Raw genomic sequence first — 25034 nt, 5'->3', positions numbered from 1 at the left:
CTTAGAGGTCACTGTAGAAGACCAACACCTTCATTTTGCAAAAGAAAACTCTGAACTCCCAAGATACAAGAACACAATTTCGTAAGAGGCAGAGCTACTGTCTATAATCCCAGCCACTAACTCTTTCCACAAAACAGATGACACTTTATCTGAAGGAATCTGATGCCCAAAATATAAGAAATTTCAAGATGAACAATGTGATATGTTCAAGGGTGACATTCTAGCAAAGTAGTAAGGAGCCCATCTCTACTTGACATTATAGGTTACTAACTCACGCAAAGGAAAGCCAAGTCTAGAAGCTGTGCAGGCAGCAGTGGTTTAAAAAAAAAAAAAATTGTTCCCAGGAACTGAGGATACTTCTAGGGTTGAAGTGAGATCCTCACATCTGTTTTGAGATTCTGGAAATAGCCACCAGGGTTACAAAACAGAGTGAGCCAAGGGGACCCGACCCGGCCTTAATTCTTTCATTTCTAAATAGTTTCTGTGCTGTTTCTATGGGGGAATTCCTCAGTGCTTGCACAACAGGAGTCGGGAGGGAAAGCAAACTCCTTTTCTGAGTCAAATGACGTGATTGTATCCATTGTGTAGAAAGTTACCAAAAGCAATCCGAAAAATTAAAATAAAGATGATCGAAGTGAGTCATCGAAAATGGTTAAGCTTCACCAAAATGTGCAGAAAGAGCTGCTTGTACTATACTTAATGAAAAGGATTTCCCATGTGAAATCTAGGACATGCCCCTCTAACCAGGGTATTATATTAGTTTAATGCAATCAAAGCACCCATCTGTTAAAACCGATCTCTTGAGAGCACTGCGCACACACAACAGTCTTCACTGCAACCAGGTAGTTGCTTGACAATGAACGACATCTTTTACAGACTAAACTGTTAAGCAGAATCTTAAAAACAGATTACCAAAGGGCCACAACAAGAAATAGTTTTGAAGCTGGGTTTGGTGATACACACCCATCATCCCAGCACTTGGGAGGTGAGGCAGGAAGATCCTGAGTTAGAGACCAGCCTGTGCTACATAACAAAAGGCTAGCTTAAGACTATGCACACACAAAAAAAGCATTCTGAAATACAAGTGGCTGGACAAAATTTCTCTGAGAAAAATCAAGACTACCTATTCCTCACAGACCATTTACTGCCCTTTGCTCAAAGCTCAAACGGAACAGGAATTAAAATGATGCTCTTTTTTCCTGATTTCATTTGCTCTTAGGCTGTCCATGCAAATTCTACTATTTTGATAGAATTACCATATAGACACTCCTAAGGCAGACACTACTGAGTCATCTGCAGAACCCACACCCTCCTGGGAAGAGTCTGTGCCTAGGGAAGGCACTGGGGAGCCCCTCAAAGTACAATATATTTACAGGTAAAATACCAAGGCAAACCCTGCTGAACAACGAACAGACACTTAAACAATGATGGACAGGAATGTAAAATAGGCCATGTTAAGGGAAGGGTAGAAGTGGGTGGGGGGGATAACTGAAGAGGGTAAAAGAGAGTCAATGTGACTGGTGTACTTTCTATACATGTGTGAATATCAAACATTGAAACCTTTTGAAGGTATTTTTAGAAGTGAAATGGGGTAGGAGGGAAAATAATGGAGGGGATAAAACAGAGTGTAATATATATGGAATGGAAATGTCACAACAAAACCCCCTGTATAACTAGCATATACTTAAAAAAAAAAAAAAACCACACAGAAGGACCCCATGGCTCGCTCTGAATCTTATAGGCCGGGTAAACTATTTCTAGAATCTTTAATGACTTCCAGATTGCTGTGGGATCTCACTTGGGCCTCTCAGCCATGTTCAACTCTCTGAGTTTTTTCCCCTGGGCCAAAATCATTGAGTTGGGGTCCAGCACCTGACCAGGCCTGACCACCTGAATGAAATCTCTTTCAGGAACTTGAACTGGCACTTGCATCTGGATACTCATTGTCATTCTAGATCTAAGAGCAGGGAGCTAGAGAAAGCCACCCACTTCCACAGAGAAGAACGAGGCCAATGAGGACAAGGAAAGAGAGCAGCACCTCAGGTTGACAGAGCAACCGACACCTTGTCCCTCTGCCACCAGATCCCCCCAGCCTAGCAGCATTTCCTGTCCTTGTCTCCATAAACTGGTTTGAATAGGCACTTATTATTTGTAAGCAATAAGACAGTAATCACTTTAGTCATTTAAAAGCTAACATCCAATGACTCATAACCTCAGTAGAATAGCTTATAATACACATTTCTTCAGCAACCTGGACTAAAATATATTTGTTTCCAATTTTAAGGTCTATTGTATAGCTCTCCAAAGCCTTTTCTAAGACCAGTCACATATATGGGAAGAAGTTCAGTATTAACACAAGCAGCCTCCCGTCCTATGCGATAAACTGTAAAATCTCCCAAACTTGGGGAAAAGGTTTTGCTTTTGAATCTCCCCATTTAGGGTGGGCATCACCCATGTGAAACATGGGCTCAAGGAACCAAGCAACCAATAGTTGATGAGAAAGCACATCTGAGGTTCAGAGGTTGGAGCACCTTAACTGGGTTGGCATTAAGGTAATACTCAGCCAATTGGGGTCACTGCCACCATCATGCACCCACAGCCTGGGGGAAATGAAGTCACAACAGTGCTGACACTCCATGCTCTTCAGCAGCAGAAATTTGGCTGTGCTCGTTCAAGCATCCACCTACTCAATAGTCACTCAGAGTTCCTTCCATCAAACATTTACACCCTAGTAAGAGAAAGGAAACCGATACACCAACAGTTGTGATGTAGAGCAGTCTGTGATAGGGTGAGGGTAGAAACAAGGCAGGTTGTAAGACTGCAAAGAAACAGCCAGCTCCACATATGAGAAGGAGGGGACCAGAACAAACAGGCCTCAGTTCCTCTGTGAACTTACTTAACACACCGTCATTTAAACCTAGTGACTATCAAAGAACTAGCCATAAAAACAAATGCTCAAACTTCCAAAGATTGGGGAAGGAAGAAAGACTGAGAGAGAGAGAGAATTTTTAAATGTTTTTCAACTTATGTTTCTGTTTCTTCTAGGATATGGGGAGAGAAAGTCACCCCTGTAATCAGCCCCTCCTCTGTATCTTCCATAGGCCCACAGACACCCCCCTGAAGGAAGATGCTCACCCTACCTGGGTGAGCCCTGGGCTGGACTGACCACCACACTGGCCACCTAGACTACTCACTTGAGTCCTCTCAGATCAGAAACGCTTGTCACCTACTGAGCATCCACGTTCTTTTCCCAGAACCACTTCGATATGCAAAAAGCCAGTCCCCAAAGGAAAGAGGAAAGAAATAAAGTACTGTTGGCGCAAATTTCTCCCCTCATTTGTAACCAGGCTGAGCTGTAAGCAGACCCCTGCCAGGACCTGAAAGGCCATCGCTCTGAGGACACTGGCCAGAGCTTTAGTTACAATATCTCATTTCACTGCCCACAGGTGGGCAGCCACCCACTCTCCTTCCCTACCCCACCTACCAGCCCCTCCGGAGGATTTTTTTTTTTTTAATCTCTGTAACTAAAGAACCTGATAGGGCCATGTGATAAGGGACCAGTGGCCTGAAAACCCAAAGTTTCCAATTCCAGCCTCAATGTTCACGTTTCACACACGTACCTAACACTCAATCAAAGCCACGTGGGTGAGCAGAGTATTAGCAGTTTTGGGGAGCCTGGCTAGACATTTTTCCATGGGAGAAATGAGTTCAGTGTCCGTGCACAGTCAGCAGCCTGAAGAAGGTGCAAGAAAAGGAAAAGTAGACAACTGGGAAGCACCGAAATGGACAAACATGGAGCCCTGGAAAACTCTCTACGCTGTTTGAAAGAATGATTTCTTTCTCCCACCCATCAAGCCAGAAGGAGATGGGAAGCAGGCTCTTTGCAAAGTTCTACTATAGAACAGTTCCATATTCCCCAAGACCGGTCTGGGCAGGAAGGTCTGAGCTCAGGTCAGTTTACTGGTTTTCTGCTCCCTTCCTAAGAAGCCTGCAATCCCACCAGCTACAGGGCTGAACTCAACCTCTCTGGAGGTACACAGAAACCCAACACGAACATTAAATAGTTCCCTTTCTGACATAAAGGACTCAAGACCAAAACTTTATTGTCAATCTTTACATACAAGGCAGAAATAAAATGCTTGCTACCACAGGTATGAAATTAAGTTTTTTTCTTAGATGACTGTCCACTACTTCATGTTGCAGGGACTCTCAAATTATGTCCAGGAAGAGGGTGACTGTTCTCCACTTGATAAACACTCCCTGAAGCAGCAAGCTCATCTTGTCACCTTTTGTTCAGGGTTGGTAAATTCTGAACACTTTGTAAATGGAAATTGCTGAAGCTCTTAATAACAAACCTGCATTCCAGAACAGAAAGGCTTTATGAAAATCCTCAACCAAACCTTGACTACATTCCCAGTTAAATGCTCCATTAAAAGTCTCAGAAAGTACCTATTTTGGAAACAAGTAATTTTTAACAGTGTAGTTTTGTTGCTTTTCAAGTAGTTTGCTGACTAAAGCAGGAAGGAAGAGTAATTTTATAACTCCATTATCCACCTGTGGGTGATTCATTTGCTAGATTATCCTAACTTCAACCTGCCCTCCCCCCTCTGTTGTTCTACCTGCTCCTGGATAAATTCCTGGCTGCTTGCTGTTACAGGTTAAAGGTATGCAAACCAGTTTTCACACACACCTAAAGGAAATGTAGCACTACTGACAGTCTTATATGCATTTCTTCAAGACAAATATGAGTTTGAGATTAGGCACTCTTTGGGGCAATTAGTACCACAATTCCACCTTATTAATATGAACTTTAACGTGGTGTTTCCGATCTCTTTGATCAAAGATGCTTCAAGAAGCTGCGGTGTGGCTCAGTGGTAGACCACTTGCCTAGCATGTGCCAGGGCTCAATCTGCAGCACTGCGAAGTAAATAAAAAGCAAAACAAACAGAAAAGGTGTGCTTCCAAGTACGACCCACAGATCCATGAGATTCTGCATGACCGGACTATTTTCAGGATAATACCAAGTCATTATTCGCCTTTTGCTCTATCTTGACATTTGTAATGATACACAAAGCATTAGTAGTGAAGCAACAGGAAGTCTGGCGGGAATCGAGAGGAGAGGGGCACACTCTAACAGGCACTGCACTCTTCTCACCATGAGCTCTTAGGTTATTTTATATATATATTCTTGAATGCCAGTTGCATTTAAAGTCACAGTGAAGCATTACAACACACTGATTCGATATTAATACTTGTGTGATACATAGACTGTGTTCCCAGTATGATTACTGTCCTGAGCTAAACAGACATTTTCTTCAGAACACCTTTTTACTTGAAAGAGAAACATCAAGACAAAGTATGGGGATTCAGATTCACTGGAAGTACCTGACAGCATTTATTGCCAACAATAAATTCAAGCTTTCAAGTGGAAAATAGAATTTTAGAAAACTTGCCTCTGCTGTCAGCTTGACAGCTTCCTAATACTTCAGAGGTTTTTTTGATGAGATTGATCTTGATGTTAACAATTATGGTCTTGTTGATGCTGTATAGTGAATTGTGCCAACGTTTAGAAGACCTGTAGAACGCCACAAAATGGTGATTTCCAAACATCAGAGCATGAGGTTACATAAACCATGCAAAAGAGCCATGGAATATGCAAGACAGACCAATGGACACAGGTAGGGTTCCTTATCCTACCTTACAATGAACCCTTAAGAAACCACTACTTACCAATGGCCACTATAAAAGTGTATTTCCTGTGATCTGAAAAGGCTCTTCCTCCTCCCAACTATGCTACACATAGACCTATGCTACACATGGACTTCAACTAAAATGTCTCTCAACAGATTTAAAGTGCAAGCAGCTGAGAGCCCAACTGTGTTTTAAGTCAAACATGACAGCTATAAGACATCACCACTTTTCTCACTAAATTTTTTTTTAAATGTCCTTTTTCATAAGATTATATAATTTATCTTACTATATAAGAGGATTATACTTAAAATTAATTAATATTCTTTAAATTTTCTCATTTTTAAAACTTCTAATGTGGTAATAGCAATACATAAAATCCATACATACAAAAGCTCTTTGGAGTCTCTAATAATTTTTTGGTATATAAGTATCATGAAACCTGAGAGTTTGAGAACCACTTACTGCCTTAATTTATATTCAAAAAATTTTTAAATGTCAACTCCTTTTATTTAATATATCCAAATCAAAGTAGATTTCTGGTGTCACAGGATATAAGTAATACTCCTAATATGCTTGGCTTTTTAAAATATTTCGGCTGCTCAATGCAGAGAAACTAAAGCAGATACTTTAAAGCGACTGAGGCCAGTAGGAGAAGGGGACCAGGAACTAGAGAAAAGGTTAGTTCAAGAAGAATTAACTTATAGGTAACACACATGCACAGGAAATCAATGTGAGTCAACTCCCTGTATAGCTATCCTTATCTCAAGTAGCAAAACCCCTTGTTCCTTCCTATTATTGCTTATACTCTCTCTTCAACAAAATTAGAGATAAGGGCAAAATAGTTTTTGCCCAGTAGTGAGGGGTAAGGGGAGTAAGGAAGGGAGTGGGGGAGAGGGATAAGGGAGGGGGTGGAGGGAAGGGGGGAGAAATGACCTAAACATTGTATGCACATATGAATAAAGTAAAAAATTTTTTAAAAAATAAAATAAAATAAAATATTTGGGCTGGAAATGTGACCTAGTGGTATGGGGTTTGCCTAGGATGCCCACAGCCCTAGTTTTGATCTCCAGCACTGGTGGGGGAACAAAGTGTTTAAAACAGAACACATACTTTGCTGCTATTCCTAAGGATCATATCTTAGGTTCCCTAGTTTTTACACTAAACCAGCAGGCAGGGTTTTCACTGGCATTCCTCAGCCATTCCCGGCTTATTTACTGAGCACCTTGTAGATTTTGCTTGAATCAGGAACTCTGCCCTCAGGGCATTATGTTCCAGAGGCTTTCACTCACCCACCTACCTAAGTACCCATTCAACAAAATCAGTTAGCCACCTGTGACAGGCCAGGCCCTGTGCTTGGCCTCCTCCTCAAAACTAAAATGTTGATATACCTATTTGTACTTTTTAACCAGGGGTTTGAATTCTATTTTCAATGCTCTTAAAAGTTTTGCCCAATTCCAACTTTCCTTAGTTGAGAGATTTCTTCATTCTCAATCTGAAGGCTAATTCATTCTTCTTCCCACAGTTTTGATAAACATAACTAAAATTCCAAGATAAGAAACTGACCAGCAGCCAGAAGGACTATGGTACACACATCTATCACCTTCACACACACACACACACACACACACACACACACACACACTCTCTCTCTCTCTCTCTCTCTCTCTCTCTCTCTCTCTCTCTCTCTCTCTCTCTCAGTGGTACTGCAGTTTCAACTCAGGGCTCCAGTTTGCCATGCCTCCAGGCCTTTGTGCTCTGGTTACTTTGGCGAGGTGGCCTAGACCATGACCCCTTACACTTCCCTATAGCTGAGATAGTAGAAGCACACCACTGCACTACTGGTTGAGATGGGGTCTTCTGAACTTTTTTTTGCCAGAGCTGGCCTGGAACCATGGTCCTCCTGATATTCACCTCCAAATAGTGAGGATTACAGGCTTGAGTCACCAGTGTCCAGCTCACTTTCTGTTCTTTTCCATGGTAAAACAACAGCCCCTACCCAGGAGTTCTGGTCATGCCAGCCTCTTGAGTCAGAAGGGGATCCCTGAGACCACCCCTAAGGAAAGTTGCCCCTATTGGCAAGTTGCCCTAAGGCTGCATGGATTTCCTTATAAAGCTAATTAGGCAAGTGATGGCATACATAAACACTACTCTGAAAATCATTAAAGCAAGTTCCAGAGGAAACGGAAAGATAATTGTCCATTAGTTACACAGGCTGAACATAAATGACTGCTTCAGAAATTCAACTTCCTAACAAGGTTTTTTAATTCAATCACAACTTCACACACACCACATACAGTAAGAACTGCCTGGTGTGGGAGGTTAGGGTGGTCACAGAAATCAATCTCAAATCTGTGATTGGGTATCATAATATGGAGTTTTTGTGTACTTTATTATTTCCAAAGCAAAGAGTTTTAAGAGTTCCTAAGAAAATTCATCCACAGAGGGGAAAGGCACTTAATTTACCAAGTGGAGAGCAGACAAATGAGAAAACAAAAGGGATTTTCTTTTATTCCAGGCATATGCAGGGCCATTATATACAAAAGACTTGGTCACACTATGTTATTTTCATTGTTTCAGTAAAGATCTGAGCACAAAGCACAATGAGAGAGACAAAGGATCCATGTGACTTCTGTCAGCCAACAGCATTTTTCAACAGGTGGAAAGCAGTGTGACTCTAGAACCAAATCCACTGGGTTCAAATTCCAGTTCTGCCACCCACTCCTACCTACCACATACTACCATTTACTTACATTCCCTATACCTTGGTTTCCTCACCTGTTAAATGCAATACCAATCTCACAGGGATAATTATATAAATTGGCCAGTGTGGGACTATGCTAATATTGCTAGCTATTTCAACTAGAAAGACTTGGGCTAAAAAAATAATAAAGGCAAGAAATAATATGTGCACAATAATTGCTAGAAGAACTAAGAAACAGAGGGATCATCTTGGTCCTAGGTGATCAGGGGAACTCTCCTGGAACAATGGCACTTCGGAGAGATTCAAACTCCCTTTTACAAGGTTGACTAGGAAATTTCCACTCATCGATGCTGTTCTTGAGCCTCAGGAGCCCATGACAAGTATTTATTGAGCGGTCACTGTGATGAAACAGTCAGTAGTTCTTAAACTTCTTGAGTCCATGGCCCTCCCTGAAAGATATCAAAGGAACTTCTCCTCCTGAAAATGCTATTGATAAACCAAAATAAATAAAATATTAGGGAGTGATGGAGCCCAAGAAGCCCTTTCATAAGCCCTCCCTCAAGACATACAATGCTAGACACTATGCTGCTATCGGTTTTGAAATAAAGCCCAAGGTCACCTGGCCCAGCCTCATGAGTCAGATGTACAAACATCAAACTCTCCTTCCATCACATCTTATCTCAGTGAATGGCAGCACCATCCATCCTGCTGTGGAAGCTCTGAACCTAGGAATCACCCTGGGCACCCTCTCCTTCAGGCCCTTTCCAGATCTACTTTTCCACTTAGTCTTGTCCATTTTCAAAGGACAGCCTCTTACATTGGCCTCAGCCTCCACTGTCCAAGTCACTATCATCCCTAGCAGGAATGCTTCAGTCATATTTAGCTGGTAGATCACTCCAGGATTTCTCCAATCCAGTCTCTACAAGGAAGGCTAAATGAGCTTCTAAACATGACCATATCCAGCCATCTTCCCCCAACCCACACCCATTTGCATCTCTTCAGTAGCTTACAATGAAAACAACACAAAGGAAATTTCTTTTGTTAAGAAGAAGTTACACCATTCTATAATTGGTCATGAAGAGTGGTGTGACACTAGAATAAGTGAGGCAGAGAAAAAAGTGATGTAAAAAAAGCATGGCAGAGAAGAGATGGATAAGTGCCCAAAATACCAACAGCCCCCATGTATATTTCCAGTTACTTAGGAAACCAGGTCAGTATGTGTAACACATATAACCAATGCTCGGCACAGTAAACAAAGTATTTCCACCCTTCCCCTTTTAAATTTGGAAATTAAAAGTACTAAAAAATCATTTATAGTCCCCAAAGTCAAAATTATCTGCTTGTAACACAGTCATATATTTGCAGCATTTAAAGAAAATAAAATATTTTAAAGAATTTATGCAATGCAGAATAGAAAGACAAATGTAAAATAAATCAACTCATACACAAATACTGTTAATGTGTGGCAAAAATCCTTCTAGACATCTTCCTACAGCTGTGTCTGGATGGAGACATTATATTCCACATGCTATTTTCATTTTTTATAGATTCAACATAAATACTCTTGACACTAACAAAATGAAGCTAACGAAATTTAAGACTGCATGTATGTGATCTTCAGCTTGATCCCCAGCACTGCAAATAAATAAATAAATAAACAAACAAATAGGTAATCTTTTTTGAATGATGCTTTCCAGTTTTAGACAGGGTGGACACTGGCATCCTAATTCTTCCTTTCAATTTTCCTCTCCATCCAGACTTAGGTTCAGGTACACCATTTTACAGTGTCTGGGTTAGTGATTTTCACATTCTACCCTGTTCCTCAGGTATCTGCCTTTAGCTCTACCTGCACACATATAAGTCCAGATGTTCACCCTGTCTCCCACAGCACCCCAACTCTGAATTCCTTACTTCAATTCAACTTCAAATTGAGTGGATTTCAATGCTCCCTCAAAATAGGGAGCACAGCCAATTTAGCCACTGCTGCATCCTTCGTGTCTGTGTATACAGGTGCTCCAAAAAACCTTTGCTAAGTGGTTGAATTTACAACTGGAAAACAATGTCAAAATAGCTGGTAACCTTTGAAACCACATATAGTTCATCTGTAGTCCAAATAAAATAATCCAAAATTTCTTGAATTCCCTATACAAAAGGGGTGAGAAAATAACTCACTTGGAATCTTTATTACAATTTTACAAACCACTTTCCTGTTTGGTATTTTTGTTTGGTAAATTGTAAAAAAAAAAAGAAAAAAAAAGAAATGCAAGGTGGCTTTTTAAGGATAAATGTTTAGTATGACATTCAATTTAAAAAGTACTTATACACATAAAAGAAAAAAAGAAACTAACATTATTCAGAATATAGCCACTTCAATTTCAAACTCTAAGCTGTGATCACAATGTGCTAACACGGTCAAGTACTTAGGTAATTATTCATCTCATCTAAACAGTTCCTTGCTTATAACTGCTCTTCATATATTCAGAATCATAGGACTGTTTATAAAGAGTGTTTTACCCTTCAGCAAACTTCTTTCAAGGTGAGATATTCTGAATTGACAAGCACCCACAATGCAGGGCACATCTCCCCAGAATTGCATGCAGCAAGCATATGCACACACTTCAAGCCAACATTCCTCACTTTTCACCCCCAAAAGAGACAATTTTTTAAATGTTATCCCCATCAGAATTCACACCATATCCACACTATAGAGATTAAATGCAGGGGGAAAAAATGTTACCATTATTTGATGTAATGTGACTGAATTTGAAGGGCTGACTGAACATTTATTGTCTGTGAGGCTTCCTATATCCCAAAACTTCTAAGAGTAGGCAGCTAGCAGCTTTCTAGACAGAGATCTGTGACCAGACAAAAAATGAAGATCTAACATGGCATCAAGAGGTTTCTTCTTTAAGTCTTCACAGACAGAGAGAGACACAGCTAGGGAGATGCAGAGATATTACAAGAATCATGCAAGTGATTTCTCAGATCTGTAATAATGTATCTATTCTATTTTCAGGCATAAAGAACGTGAGGATTCCACTTTCCTGCACACCAGATTCCCACAGAACTCCTCCTTCCTCCCCTGACTCCCGGCATGTGCCTCTTCTAACAAGAACTCACCGTCAAGCTCCTCCTTGACCCTCCATGACTTTGACTGGCTCCCCTACCTTCGTAATTGCCAAATAATTTTAGCAAAATCATTGCTCCTGAAGGATGACAGTTGCTATATCAGTGATGAATGTAAGTAACTTCTAAATAAAGGATTTCTGAGGTATCCAAATTCAGATCAGTTTTGCTTACTTAGAACACACAGAACCCAATTATGACATTTTTCTTTGCTCTCCATCAAGCACATTAAATACGCTAATATTTTTTGCTCTAATTTTTCCCCAAATGTAGTTTCTACTCTCTCATCTTAAAGAACCTTAGCAGCTATGGTCATGCATAAGCCAAATTAATCTTTTGTGAAAACATCACTGTTTGCACAGCAGAATCACCAAGTTCCTGGCTGATCCTGTCTGCTATGAAAGCTTCCTGAACATTTGAAACCTTAACCAAATGGGGCCACATTCTAAAACAATCTTCCAGTTCTGACACCAGCATTCCCCAGTCCCCTGCCCAGGGCAAATCCACCCACCCAAAACCTACTTCCCTGGGCCCTTGCTATTGGTTTTCCATTACTGAGATTATCTTCAGGCAAAAGTCCATTGCATTCTGTCTGAGTGATGTCTGGAACATCTTATGATGTGTGGTTTGTTTGTAAGGTTTAAATGTCCTTTTTTATCTGTTCCCCCTAAGAGATTAATGCAATACATAAATGAGATGAAGATATGTTTAAAAGAACTAATCCACGTCATTCTTACTCAAAAATGATCCTGCTGTTAAGCCTGGAATTAATAAAGTGGATGTCAAACAGTAAGGCTTACACTTTTTAGCTCACATAATAAAAATTTTCTTTCACCTCTATTATATAATTCTATGAAAAGCATTCCAAAATCTGATTAAGCTTGCATTCATGTAATTGGTAAGGCAGTCTCTTAATATTGGGTTATTTTGCTGGCATTTCCATAAAATATGTTGGTCCTTGTTGGTGGCCTTCAGAGGCAAGCTGTGACTCTTCCCAGCAACTTGAAGAAATCAGATAAGGTTTGGGGTTAATGCAGCAAAAGGAAACAGCTTCTATTTAAAGGTCTTTTGGGGAGAGAGAATAGGGCCAAGAAAAAACAACAGATTCTAGAGTTTGTGGTTCTCTAAATGTTCTCCAGAACAGCTGTTATATTTCTTTCTTTTTTAAGTTCCCCTCAAGTACTAATGACAAAACAGTATTAAGGACCTAAATTGAAAAACAGAATAGAAACTTGACTTCCTTTACGGGAACAGTTTTTCAGTACCTCTAGGAAAGTGTAGAAGTCATGTATGGGAAAAAAATTTGCATACACTAAAATTAAATAAGTTAGCTTCAAAGTAGTTCATTAAAAAAAAAATCCTTGAGATGTCTTATTCCAAGTGTACAATGAAGAAGTTTGAGATTTTACAAAAGAGTCTGACTTCCTTTTGAGCTGCTCTGTCTTCAGAAAGCCTACTTTTAAAAGAAAGATGGATTAAACTCCAGAGCAATTAAACAGCAGAACCATAATGCTGGCTCCCTGAGGCAGAGATGTGAGAAGTATATGCTGGAAACTTTGTAACACTGTGGAAGATTAGTGATCCAGCTATGACAGTGTTGCCAGTCAGTGGGAAAAGCTGCCATGCTCCAGGATTCTCTTAACAGTAACCACTTAAAAACTGTTCATTCTATTCCTTCCAACCAAAAAGGAACTACCAGAAATCAAAGTCACTATCCACTCCCCAATCTATCGCCTTCCCAACACACTGGTACACTCTCTTCAATCAATGCCTAAGGAATGCCAGCAAGACAGACTAAAGCCTGATTTAGTGCTGCAACACTGAACAGTCTATAAAGTAAAAGATAAAATAGAAAAACAATGAGACAAGTGAACCCAGGATGGTGGTCATGAGTTATATTCTTGTCATTTTTTCTATTACCTTGAGATCTAGAAACATACTGTTTCTATTGCTATCTACAAAAGTTTACTTACCATAAATAGTTGTCAGTGTCTCAGAGAAACAGCTGTATGAAACTTCTGCCAGGAAAAGCCAATTAAAATAGCAAAAATATCTTATTTGTTGGTTATAGTCCTATGCCACAAAATGTGCTTTCCCCTTTTTTCCACAGTGAACACTGCCAAAGCCCAGATACAGCTGCCGATTCTTGGTTCTCCTATATTTTTAAAATTCAGTCTTTTAAGACAGATTTGAACAACAACCTTCCCCCAAAAAAGATATACTTAAAAATAGTGGAGGAAATGTAATGTCCTTTGCACAGTTGCATAAAGGAAAATAATCCTGGAAGGCAGAAAAAATAAATACAGTGGAAAGAGCTCTTGCAGCCGAAGCCGGTGCCAGCCTTGCTCATCACTTTCTCTTGACAATCACAATGGAGTAAAGCAGCATTAGGTACTTATGCTAATAGTCAGAGTGTGGTTCATGGCCAAAGTGAGGTTTTATGCACAGTCAGTCAAAACAGGCAATTCTGAAAATTGGACCCAACTTTTCCTTCTAGAGCCAGGCAGCAATGAACAATGACAAGTTTGGTCAGTGACCAAAGAAGGCCAGTGTTTTCCAGTAACTGCAACTGAGACATGACAGCCTTGCAGACAGTGGCAAATCCAAAGGCTCCCAGAACAGAAGAAAAATAAAGTGTGAGTGTGAGACTAGGTTAACAAGTATACCAAAGAGAATATTCAAAATCCCTTAGGAAACCATTCAGGAAGAACTGGACAGCCTGCTAGTGGAATTTGTAGGGTTAAAATCACCTTTCCAAGAACAACAACAAGCTACTGCTCAATTGGGAACTTGAGGGGAAAAAGGCCTTAATGATAAATTCACCAAAACCAATAAATCTTTATGCTGCTTACAAATTTTAGCAATGAGAATTAAAGAAAATGTCTTGTTTGAGAGGCACAAAAGCATTAGCTTTTAAGATTTTTCAAGAACACCACTGAATCAAGCTCTCCTAGTTCTCAAACTCAAAAGGTCAGTGCCGAGTTTTCTAGCATTGCCTTTTAAAAAAGTATATTAGGAAAAGATTAAGTTTTGCTCTTAGCTCAACTTAGGTCTACCACAAACAATATCTACCTCTTACAGACTTGGTTTCCCGATATGTAAAGTGGAAGACAAATTTTAAATCTTGATGACTGAGAGATGGAAAGCTTCTTGGCCAGAGCCAGTCAACAGTTTCTATTCCTTACCTTTCATCTTTTCCAAGTCCTCAGACATGTTGGAGTTCCCTGTGCCATCCCTGTTCACCTCTCCCTTCTCTCTCCCACGATTCTAAATATGACTCTGTAAAGGAAGTAAAAATGCTGATCTATTCTAATAGTAATCTCAGCAGAGTCACTCTAAAGATGAAGGGCAGTGAATACCAAAATCTATGGTCTCATTCAAGGAGCCAAAGGGGGTCTTGTACGTTCCTAGAATGGGCACTTACTAAGCACAGATGAGAGTGTGAGGAACTTGGGAAGTGGAGAAAAACTGCAGAGCTGTGGGCTGTAACTGCACAGCACATGATCCCTGGCAGAAAGGCAAAAGGATGATGCTGGCCTAGCCCTGGCCTGGCCCAGGACTGGCTCCATCCTATGTCAGGCTCCACTTCTAGGAGGCTAGGGGTAGACAGTGGGACTATCCTCTATTCTCTACTCTCTTTCAGATATAGGGATGATCCTTCCTATCTACTATGATACTAAAATAGACACACATAAACAAAAGTTGTTTGCTGGGGGTAGGACAGGAGGATAAACATCAAATTAACCAGAAAAAGGAAAATACAACATACATGAATGAGGAAAGTTAAGAATTTACTATACTTCTTTTTCAAAAATTGCTGTATTTGTTTAAAAATTAGCCCCAAGATGAATAAACTAATAGGAATGAGAGGAAGGAAGGACGGGAGGGAGGAATAAAGGAAGGGAGGAAAGGATGAAGGGAGGGAAGGGAACAAAAAGAAAAGGAAGGGAAGGAAGAAAAAAAGAGCAAGTGAGCAAAGGACAAGGAATAGCCAAGTCTTAAAGAAGCAAGAAATGTTAGTACCTTGGGGTTTTTCTTCTGGAAACATTCTTCCACCCACATGCTCCAATTTTCCAGCTGGGAGGAGGACCCTTGCAGGATTCCTCCTACTCAACCAAGTCGTGGCTTAAACATCACGTCCTTACAGGTGCCTTCTCTGTCTCTCACACCTTGGGGTAGAGGATCACCAATATTTGTCTTCACAGCAGGCTTACTTCACATCTGATAGCATCTATCAATTGTGTAATTGACTCTCCACTAGACATAAGTACAGTATGGAAAGTACAAGAAGCATCAATCTTGTTTGACATCATGTCAAACAAGGTTTGACACTTAAAAGAGTATGGTACCTACCAGACAATCAATAAATTCATTCAACAAAGAGTACACACTCACTGTATTTCAGGCATTTTATTAATGAAAGTGGGAAAATCCTGTTAACATTACCAGTAATAAGGGGCTAGGGTATAGGTAAATGGTAGAGTGCACAAGGGTTCAATCAGCAGCACTGAAAAAAAAATAATAAAATGGAAACAAACTGACACAATGATGACATATCATTGTTTGGCTTAGAGAATTTTTTTTTTGTGAGACAGTGTCTCACTTTGTAGCCCAGGATGACCTCAAACCTATAATCTTCCTGCCTCAGCCTCCTGAGTGCTGGGATTACAGTTAATGCTACCATGCCAGGCCATTTTTTGCCTCAAAAAAGAAATTTATTTTTAAAGATAGCACATGGTATCTGAAAGGTTAAGGTGAAATGAGCTCTCCCATACACTGCTGGTACAAAAGTGCTTCACATTCTGAAGGTAATGTGATAATTTAGAACAAATGCCTTAAAAAGGTTTATACCATATAGCCTTGTAATCTCACTTCTAGGAATCCATCCTGCATCTCTATAAAGAAAAAGCCATAGGGATACTCAGCACAGTATTTCTCACATTACTGAAAAATGGAACAATGTCCAATAGTGAATAAAATGGTAAAGGATTTCATAGGGTAGAATAGTATATATTTTTTCAGCGATGTTTAATAATGTGGAAAGTTACTGCAATATAGTTTTAAACTGCAGTACAATTTACACACAACTTACCTCTTTCACCATGTTTAAGTGTACAGTTCTCTCACATGAGGTGAGTCACACTGTTCTACAAACATCATTCATCACCATCCATCTCCAGAATACTTTCATCTTTCTAAGCTAAAACCACCCATCAAATACTAACTGCCCATTTCTTCACTGCCTCCCCGGCCATCACCATTCTACTCTGTCTCTGTGAATTTGACAAATCCAGGTACCTCATGTAAGTGGAGCCTCACATCTATCCTCTGATGCCTGGCTTATTTCACTTAGCACAGTGGTTTCTTTTAAGCTTATCCATGTTGTAACATATTCCACAATTCCTTCCTTTTTAAGGCTGAATGATATTTGTCCTTATATATATTCCACATTTTGTTCATCTGTTCATTCATTGGTGGATATTTGAGTAGTTCCTGCCTTTCAGGTATTGACAAAAATGCTGCTCTGAATGTGGGTATTTCTTTTTGGGTACATACCCACAAGCAGAATTACAGGGTCATACAGTATAACTTTCTGAAAAAGTCCCAGCATTTTCTACAGCAGCTATACCATTTTACATTCCTCTCCAACAAAGCCTGAGTGCCCTAACTTCTCCATATCCTCATCAACATTTGATATGCTCTGGGGGGAGGGAGTTACTTTCTTGTTGTTTGATTTTTAGTTGTTCTCTTTTGTTTTTAGTTATTTATTTATTTTTTACAACAGCCATCCTAATGACTGCCAAGTGATACCTCACTGGGGTCTTGATCTGCATTTCCCTAATGTCACCAACTTGGAGCATTGCCTCATGTGCTTATTGACTGTGAACCTTCTTTGGAGAAATAGCTATTCCGTCTTTTACCCATATCAAGGTGTCTATCACAGTATAATCTTAAGTGTCAAAGGCAGGATCTAAAATGTATTTTAACACATAAAGAATATATGCACACACACATACTTACAAAGCAGGAAGTACAACAAACCATCTTCTGCATAGGAAGATCACACTTTTTTTACACTTCATTTGCAACATTTTTAAAAAGGACACGTGTCTAGCATAATCAGGGGAAATGGAGACATACAAATTTTTAAAACCTCAACCCAACCACAAAGTCAAGGGTGCAAGACTTTGAAACCTTTTTCAGTTGACAGGATTATGATAAAGAATCCCTGGAGTCACCTCCAGGAGGAAGAATCAATCTACTTCTGCTTGTCCTGTCAGTCAGGGCCCAGAACAGGTGCAGTCCAGCAGTCAGGTGAGGGTTCCTGGGGATGATGACATGGAAGGGCCTGCAATGACTAGGACTCCACCTCCTTGACTCCCCCTCATCCCCACCATGTACAGAACCAGGCTCCCTCCCCTCAGCCCACAAACAAGTACAGGGCACAGAAAACCATGAGAAAAGGTTCCTTCTCTCCTTAAACAACGTGAGAACTGTCCAAAGGAGATGAACCTATCAACAAATGACAAAGAACATAATTGTTTAAAAGATAACTGAATGACCATGCAAGGACGTAGCTCAGGCCTGGGACACAGCTCAGTGATACAGCACTTGCCTAGCATGGGCAAGACCTCTGGCTCCATCCTTGGCACCACAAAAAGAAAACATAAATAAAAAATAAAAAAGATACCAGCATATCATCATCAGAATTACCACAGCCTGTTCTAAGAGGTATTACATTTATAAATCCTACTACAGAGCAAAAGCTACTTTCTTTTGCACTGCTATATTGTGAATAAAAAACAATTGGTTTGCTACTATTGGATTCAAAAGCAAAATACTGAGGAAAAAATAAACTATAAAAATAAGTGCTTTACTGACGAATGGATTAAGAAAATGTGGTATCTATACACAATGGAATTTTATGCAGCCATGAAGAAGAACGAAATGTTATCATTGGCTGGTAAATGGATGGAATTGGAGAACATCATTCTGAGTGAGGTTAGCCTGGCTCAAAAGACCAAAAATCGTATGTTCTCCCTCATATGTGGACATTAGATCAAGGGCAAACACAACAAGGGGATTGGACTATGAGCACATGATAAAAGCGAGAGCACACAAGGGAGGGGTGAGGATAGGTAAGACACCTAAAAAACTAGCTAGCATTTGTTGCCCTTAATGCAGAGAAACTAAAGCAGATACCTTAAAGCAACTGAGGCCAATAGGAAAAGGGGAACAGGTACTAGAGAAAAGGTTAGATTAAAAAGAATTAACCTAGAAGGTAACACACACGCACAGGAAATCAATGTGAGTCAATGCCCTGTATAGCTATCCTTATCTCAACCAGCAAAACCCCTTGTTCCTTCCTATTATTGCTTATACTCTCTCTACAACAAAATTAGAGATAAGGGCAAAATAGTTTCTGCTGGGTATTGAGGGGGGGAGCGGGAGGGGGTGGAGTGGGTGGTAAGGGAGGGGGTGGGGGCAGGGGGGAGAAATGAACCAAGCCTTGGATGCACATATGAATAATAAAAGAAAAATGAAAAAAAAAATAAGTGCTTTAACAAAACAGAGATTATATGTAGTTTATATTATCTTTAAGAGAGTTCCTACTAAGGAAAGGCAACAACCAAAATGCTATACATAACAATACAACTGTCGGAAAGAATAGAAACAAATACCATACGGAGGTAGCAGAGCTAAAAACACTCTCATCAAATACTCCTATTCTTTGCGCTATGTTCAAAGCGCAAAGAATATGGAACACCACCCCCCTTAGAAGGTCACATGGCCCACCCTAGCCAATGAGCTGCAGCAGAAGTGTCATTTCTTAGTTTAATAGCCCAAGTCCAACCTTCCCTGGCTCCTGAAGGATTTGACTCAGGCCTGAGGCTAAAATCTTTCAAGTCTGTGTGGAGAGAATGCCACTCGCCTACTTGCCCCACACCTCCTTGTAAGGTGTATGGATGGCAAGGAGAAGCAACTGGCTATGGTTGTTATGTTAAGCCTCTGAAGACTGGGGATTCAGCATTGCTATGCCCATTAGAACTTTGCCGATCCCAACTAACAGGACACAAGTGAAAAGATCTGAAATTCATAAAGCAGCACCAACCACATGGGAGGGCATAACAGATGCATATCAGAGTCTTCAGAGGTTAAAGAGAGGAGAGATGTAAAAGGGTCCTGTTTACACTAAGCATGAAAGCAACAAACTGTGAGGACCAAAAGCCTGGGGTGTACAATCTTTCAATCCAAATGACTAAGACTGAGCCATCAGAAGACACAGCTAAGACAGCCACACACCCAAACCCTCTTCCCTGAGTCCAAGGTGCAAGGGAATTAAGATTCCAAAATATCCCTTCTGACATCTCATATCTAACATTACCCCAAAAAGCACTAAGCAAAACTTATCTTCAGGGCTGTCACCCCTTGATAATTTATGGAGTCCCTTTAGGGACTGAAAACATGGAGAAGTTACTACTGCAGGCAAAATTTTTACTAAAGAGAGAGAGAAATAAATGCTCTGTCCAAGAGCAGAAAATGAAAGCACAGGTGAAAAGTGAAGCAAGCAGGTACCTCTTTATTCCTACCTTGAATGAACCTAGTCAGAACCCATCAGTCTCATCACTACCAGCCCCAAACGACAGCAGGTGGGTCCAAAATTGCTTTGCTTGTTGCTGTTTAAAAATCCACCTCGGGCTGGGTGTGTGGCTCAAGTGCTAGAGCTCCTATCTAGCAAGCATGAGGCCCTGAGTTCAAACACTAGTACCGCCAAAAAAAAGTAGTCCACCTTACTTTATAAAATTCTGTAATACAGTTAATATCAAGGGACATGACCTCCAAATATCCCTTTTCCCTACAATTATCTTGAGGTCCTCTTAACAAAATACTTGAAAATGGAATTGAATCTCTAATACAATATTCTAGCTTAATAAAATCTCTCAAACACAGACAAATGCTTGCATGCCTAGCGTTTTATCCGTTTTATCTCTTCTGATAGGATGAAAAGATATTACAGCTGTGTAACTCGAAAAGCAGTAATTAAGACATCCTTTTACTGCAGATACAAATGTGGTAGCTGAGCATAAAAAGGAAGGGGGGCCATGGTTGTGTTGGACCTCTTTAAGTCACATACACAATGATTATCGCAGGCAAGATGGTGCATCTGTATCTTTCTGTATCAATACCCAAAGACATGCCGAGAGAAGGGGTTGCTCAGATAGCTGTTCTCCCGTTTCCATTACTGTGTGCCATTACCACCAAGCTCTAACCCCAACAGGCCATCAGGACAACTCCTGTCTCCCATCCCCCCCTCACCTACAACAATATCTACCTCATGCTTAAACTGGTCTTCTCCCTTGCCTTTCTACAGGCTCTGGGTTTATTCCTACCTCAATGGCCACCCTACCCTCTCTTTGACAGGCTCATTGTGACCAATAAATGTCCGGCTTCTACTATGCTGACTGCACCAGCCCTCTCTTCTCAGGCACTGCAATCTTTGCTATTACTCAGTTCAACCTATAAGTAGGTGACTCATGTTTTCTCTCCAGTCCTGGCTGCCCTTCTTGGATCCAGCATCCAAATCCAGCTGCCTTGCTGGTATTTCCTGCTTTCCTTTCGGAGACCTCTGAAGTTCCTCTCAGTCAACAGGTTCAAAGCCGCAAGTTCTCTAGCACATCACACAGTAGTGACTGGCACCACAGTCCTGACCTTTCCCCCACCCCACTCCTGCCTCCCTTGTTCATCCCCAAGTCCAGCTGGTCTCACCTCCTAAGTAGATCCTGGGTTGGAAAACAGTTCTCCATCAGTGCCTCTCTGGTTTCAGGAACCAATTCTCTCAAGAGTAATACATGACCTCACTGTAGGCTGCCACACACCTTCTTCCCCATTTCTAATTAGTTCTTCCCATAGAAACAGCCCACCTACTCCTTCCCAGGGAAATTCTGATTGCCCCACCTCTTTCCTTAAGCAAAGGCTTAAGCCCTTTGAAAATTTCCCATGGCTCCTAGGCTAAGGGACTAAAGGCTTCCAGGTGGTCTAACACCTGCCAGGTGGCTCCTGCCTAACTCTCCAACCTCATCGCACCCTGCACTACCCTCACTCTGAAGTTCCTCTCAGTCAACAGGTTCAAAGCCGCAAGTCTTCCTCTAGCACATGACACAACAGTGACTGGCACCACGGCCTCGCCCTGCACTACCCTCACTCAAAACACTCCAGCAACAGAGAGCCTCTTTCAGTTCCTACCACACACAATGCTCCCTCTTATGGCCTCTGTAAGTGGGAATGCCTTACCCAGAAGCTTCTTCCCTGCTTCTTCAATGTTAACTCCTCAGCCTTTGCAGCTCATCCAAATGCTGCTTCCTCAGGTGAGATTTTCCTGGCCTGACTCGAGTCCCTCTGTCATACACTACAAAAGTCCCAACGTCCCTTCCCCTACAACTCCACATGCCATTGTTAGTTGTCGGCCCAGATACCAGATTAGCAACTGGGTCCAGTACCAGAGGAATGGCAGAGAGATAATCTCAGCTCTGCTTCCTCATAGCTCCAGCATCAGACCCAACACCTGGCAGACATGGAAATGTTTAAAATACTACTAGCAAGTGCAAGACCCTGAGTTCAAACCTCAGAACCACCAAAACAAACCATAATAATAATAATAATAATAATAATAATAATAATACCTGTTGAATAGTCATCCAAAATTTCAGACTTCATTCTGTGAAATGCTTCTCCACACTTGTTATTATTAATACCCAAATGATGGGAGATGAGAACAGACAAGGATGGAGCAGAAAGGATAAATTCAAATGAAGAATTACATCATGCGGGTGAAACAGCTTAAGTTTACACGGCTGACTTTAGATATCTGAAGGTGAAGTAGAAAATGATAGAAACATCCAGGATTTTTTTTTTCAGTACTGGGGCTTGAACTCAAGGACTTGAACTTACTAAGCTAGTATTCTACCACTAGAATCATATTCCCAGCCATTTTGCTTTAGTTTTGTTTTAGTTTTTTGTTTTTGTTTTGTTTTAAGTAAGGCCTATCTTTTGGCGCAGGTGCCAATCTCTGACAGTGAACATAATCTCCACCTCCCACACATAGCTGGGATATAGACATGATCCACCATGCTTGGCTTATTCACTGAGATGGAGTCTCACTAACTTTTCTTGCCTAAACAGGCCTAGAACCTCGATACTCCTGAGTAGCTGGAATTGTACCACCATGCTTGGCCCCAGAAATAATTTTAAATGAGTTGGTTATCAAAAGCACTGTTTGATACCACTTTCAACAATCTCCCCTGTAGCCAAGTTTAGAATATCAAGAATTTACAAATTCTGATAAGTAAAAAGGCTTATTTAAGTAAACTTCAGAATACGTATCTGGTGTACATTTGGGGTGCAAGTACACACTGACAATTCTAAGACAAGCTGAGTTTGTGATGGCCAGGCTGTACCAGACTCTGGGTAAGTTCCACATAATTGATCTCAGCAGCCCCAAAAGGACCAGCAGAGTAGACACACAGCAAGCATGCAGCCCGAAGCGTTTCTGGGAGACCCTGACAGTTCCCAACCTCAGGCGAGAACTAAGAAAAGAAGATGCTCCTGATGGGAAACAGGTCCTGCTAGGGAGTGGGAACCAGAGGGAGAAGAAGGGTGAATGCAGAAGGTAAAAGAGGGGTAATATGGCCAATGCACTCTGTATACTCATATGAAAATGGAACAGTGAAACCTAATGAAATTGTTTTAAGGGGGGAGAGGGAGAATGATGGAGGGGGCAAATCTAACCAAGGCATATTGTAAGCATATACAGAAATGTCCCAATGAAACCTCCCTGTACAGCTAATATATGTAACAAAAATGGTCAAGAAGAAGAAGCAGGAGGAGGAGGAAGAGAAGGAGGAAGAGGAGGAGGAGGACGAGGAGGACGAGGAGGACGAGGAGGACGAGGAGGAGGACGAGGAGGACGAGGAGGACGAGGAGGACGAGAAGGACGAGGAGGAGGAGGAGGAGGATGAGGACGAGGAGGACGAGGAGGAGGAGAAGGAGAAGTAGTTCCTGCAAAGAAAAGTTGTAGGACTGAATTAACCTTTGATCAAATGTAAACTCATTCCATGTATCTCTGAAACGTTCTCAATCTAATGTCTGCCAGGCTTGACTGCACTTGTTTCATAACTTCACCATATACCACCAGAATGTAAGACAGGAAATTAAAAGGCATGTTCTTACAGATAGAGTTCCATTTTATTATGAGTGACAGGTGGACAGGGAAGACAACATCCAGACCCAAGCTGCTAAAATGGGGGCGGGTGCTTTTAAAAATATACAAATCCATGAAGAATTTGTGCTTCGAGATGCTTTTTTTTAATGAAAAGTCACAAAAATCCATATGATGAGAAGAACAAAATGAATTTATGATCAAGATCATACCTTCAGAAGGGCTGGGGATATGGCTCAGTAGTACAGCACTTGCCTAGCATGTGTAAGGCCCTGGGTTTGATCTTCACCACTACATACATAAATATATAAACAAACAAGATTAAATTAAAAATCTACCTACAGGCAAGGCATGGTGGTGTGTGCCTATAATCCCAGCTATTCAAGAGGCTGAGGCAGGGAGATTACGAGCTTAAGGCAACATAGTGAGACCCCAGCTCAAAAAAATAAAACAACCAAACAAAAAACCCAAAAAGCAAAAATCTGCCTATCTACCTTCAGATCCTAGCCCAGTCACTTAGTTGTATGATTCGGGCACATTAACCTCTCCAAGTCACATCTATAAAATTACTTGTCCTTATTTGGTTGTGAGTATTGAAATGACAAAAAAAAATGTATGCAAGTGCTTAACACTGGACCATACATGAAGGGAGTTCTCAACAAATCTTAGGCACTATAATTATTCCCCACAGCTAGCACGGTGCCTGGTGGATAATCCATGCTGAATAGTTATGAGGCATGTGAATGGATAGTCACCAGCCACAGATGGAGAGCTTGGGCACGGTCACATCAACTACAGAGCCAAGAACTTCACAGGAAAGGCCAGTTTTAAAGGAGGAGAGGGATGGAGGACAGAATGGAAATCATTTTAAAGGTCAAATTTGCACAAATAGGATTTGTACATGCAAAAGCATGCAGTCTTATAAACTCAAAGTAATCCTAGGGCTCTCTAGCTAGCTCAAAGGACTGTAAACAAGCTTTCAATAAATCACAACTACCCACCTCTTAGGCCTTTCTTCCCTCTCCACACTCAGTTTCAGGAACACTGGCATCCTGACTTACCATTTCTGCCATGATTCACACACACACACACACACACACACACACACACATATATTTTGGGACTAAACCCGGGGCCTCACACATGCTGAGCACTCACTCTACTACTGAGCTGTAACCCTAACCCCTCCATGCATTTTTGAAGGCAACAATCTACCCTTTCAACAAGCTCATCAGAGGGGTGAGGGTACCACTACTTTGCCCTTCTTTATGCTTCCTACTAGACCAAACACAAAGGTCT

General features: G+C 41.0%; 2 long non-coding RNA genes across 4 annotated transcripts in view; both read right to left on the bottom strand.

Annotated features, from left to right (window-relative positions):
• Nucleotides 1-22175, bottom strand: part of LOC141413712 (uncharacterized) — a 41058-nt gene extending 18883 nt beyond the window's left edge. For both annotated transcript variants that reach the window (XR_012438532.1, XR_012438533.1), the window contains exon 1: nucleotides 21287-22175. This is a non-coding gene — a long non-coding RNA (uncharacterized lncRNA). The remainder of the gene's footprint in view (nucleotides 1-21286) is intronic.
• The window catches only part of LOC109676013 (uncharacterized), a 355135-nt gene that overhangs the window by 114721 nt on the left and 215380 nt on the right, over nucleotides 1-25034 (bottom strand). The gene's annotated exons all lie outside the window — the stretch shown is intronic.

The sequence above is a fragment of the Castor canadensis genome, chromosome 11, assembly GCF_047511655.1.
Source record: "Castor canadensis chromosome 11, mCasCan1.hap1v2, whole genome shotgun sequence".
Lineage (NCBI taxonomy): Eukaryota > Metazoa > Chordata > Mammalia > Rodentia > Castoridae > Castor > Castor canadensis.
This window is presented reverse-complemented; position numbering and strand designations above follow the sequence as displayed.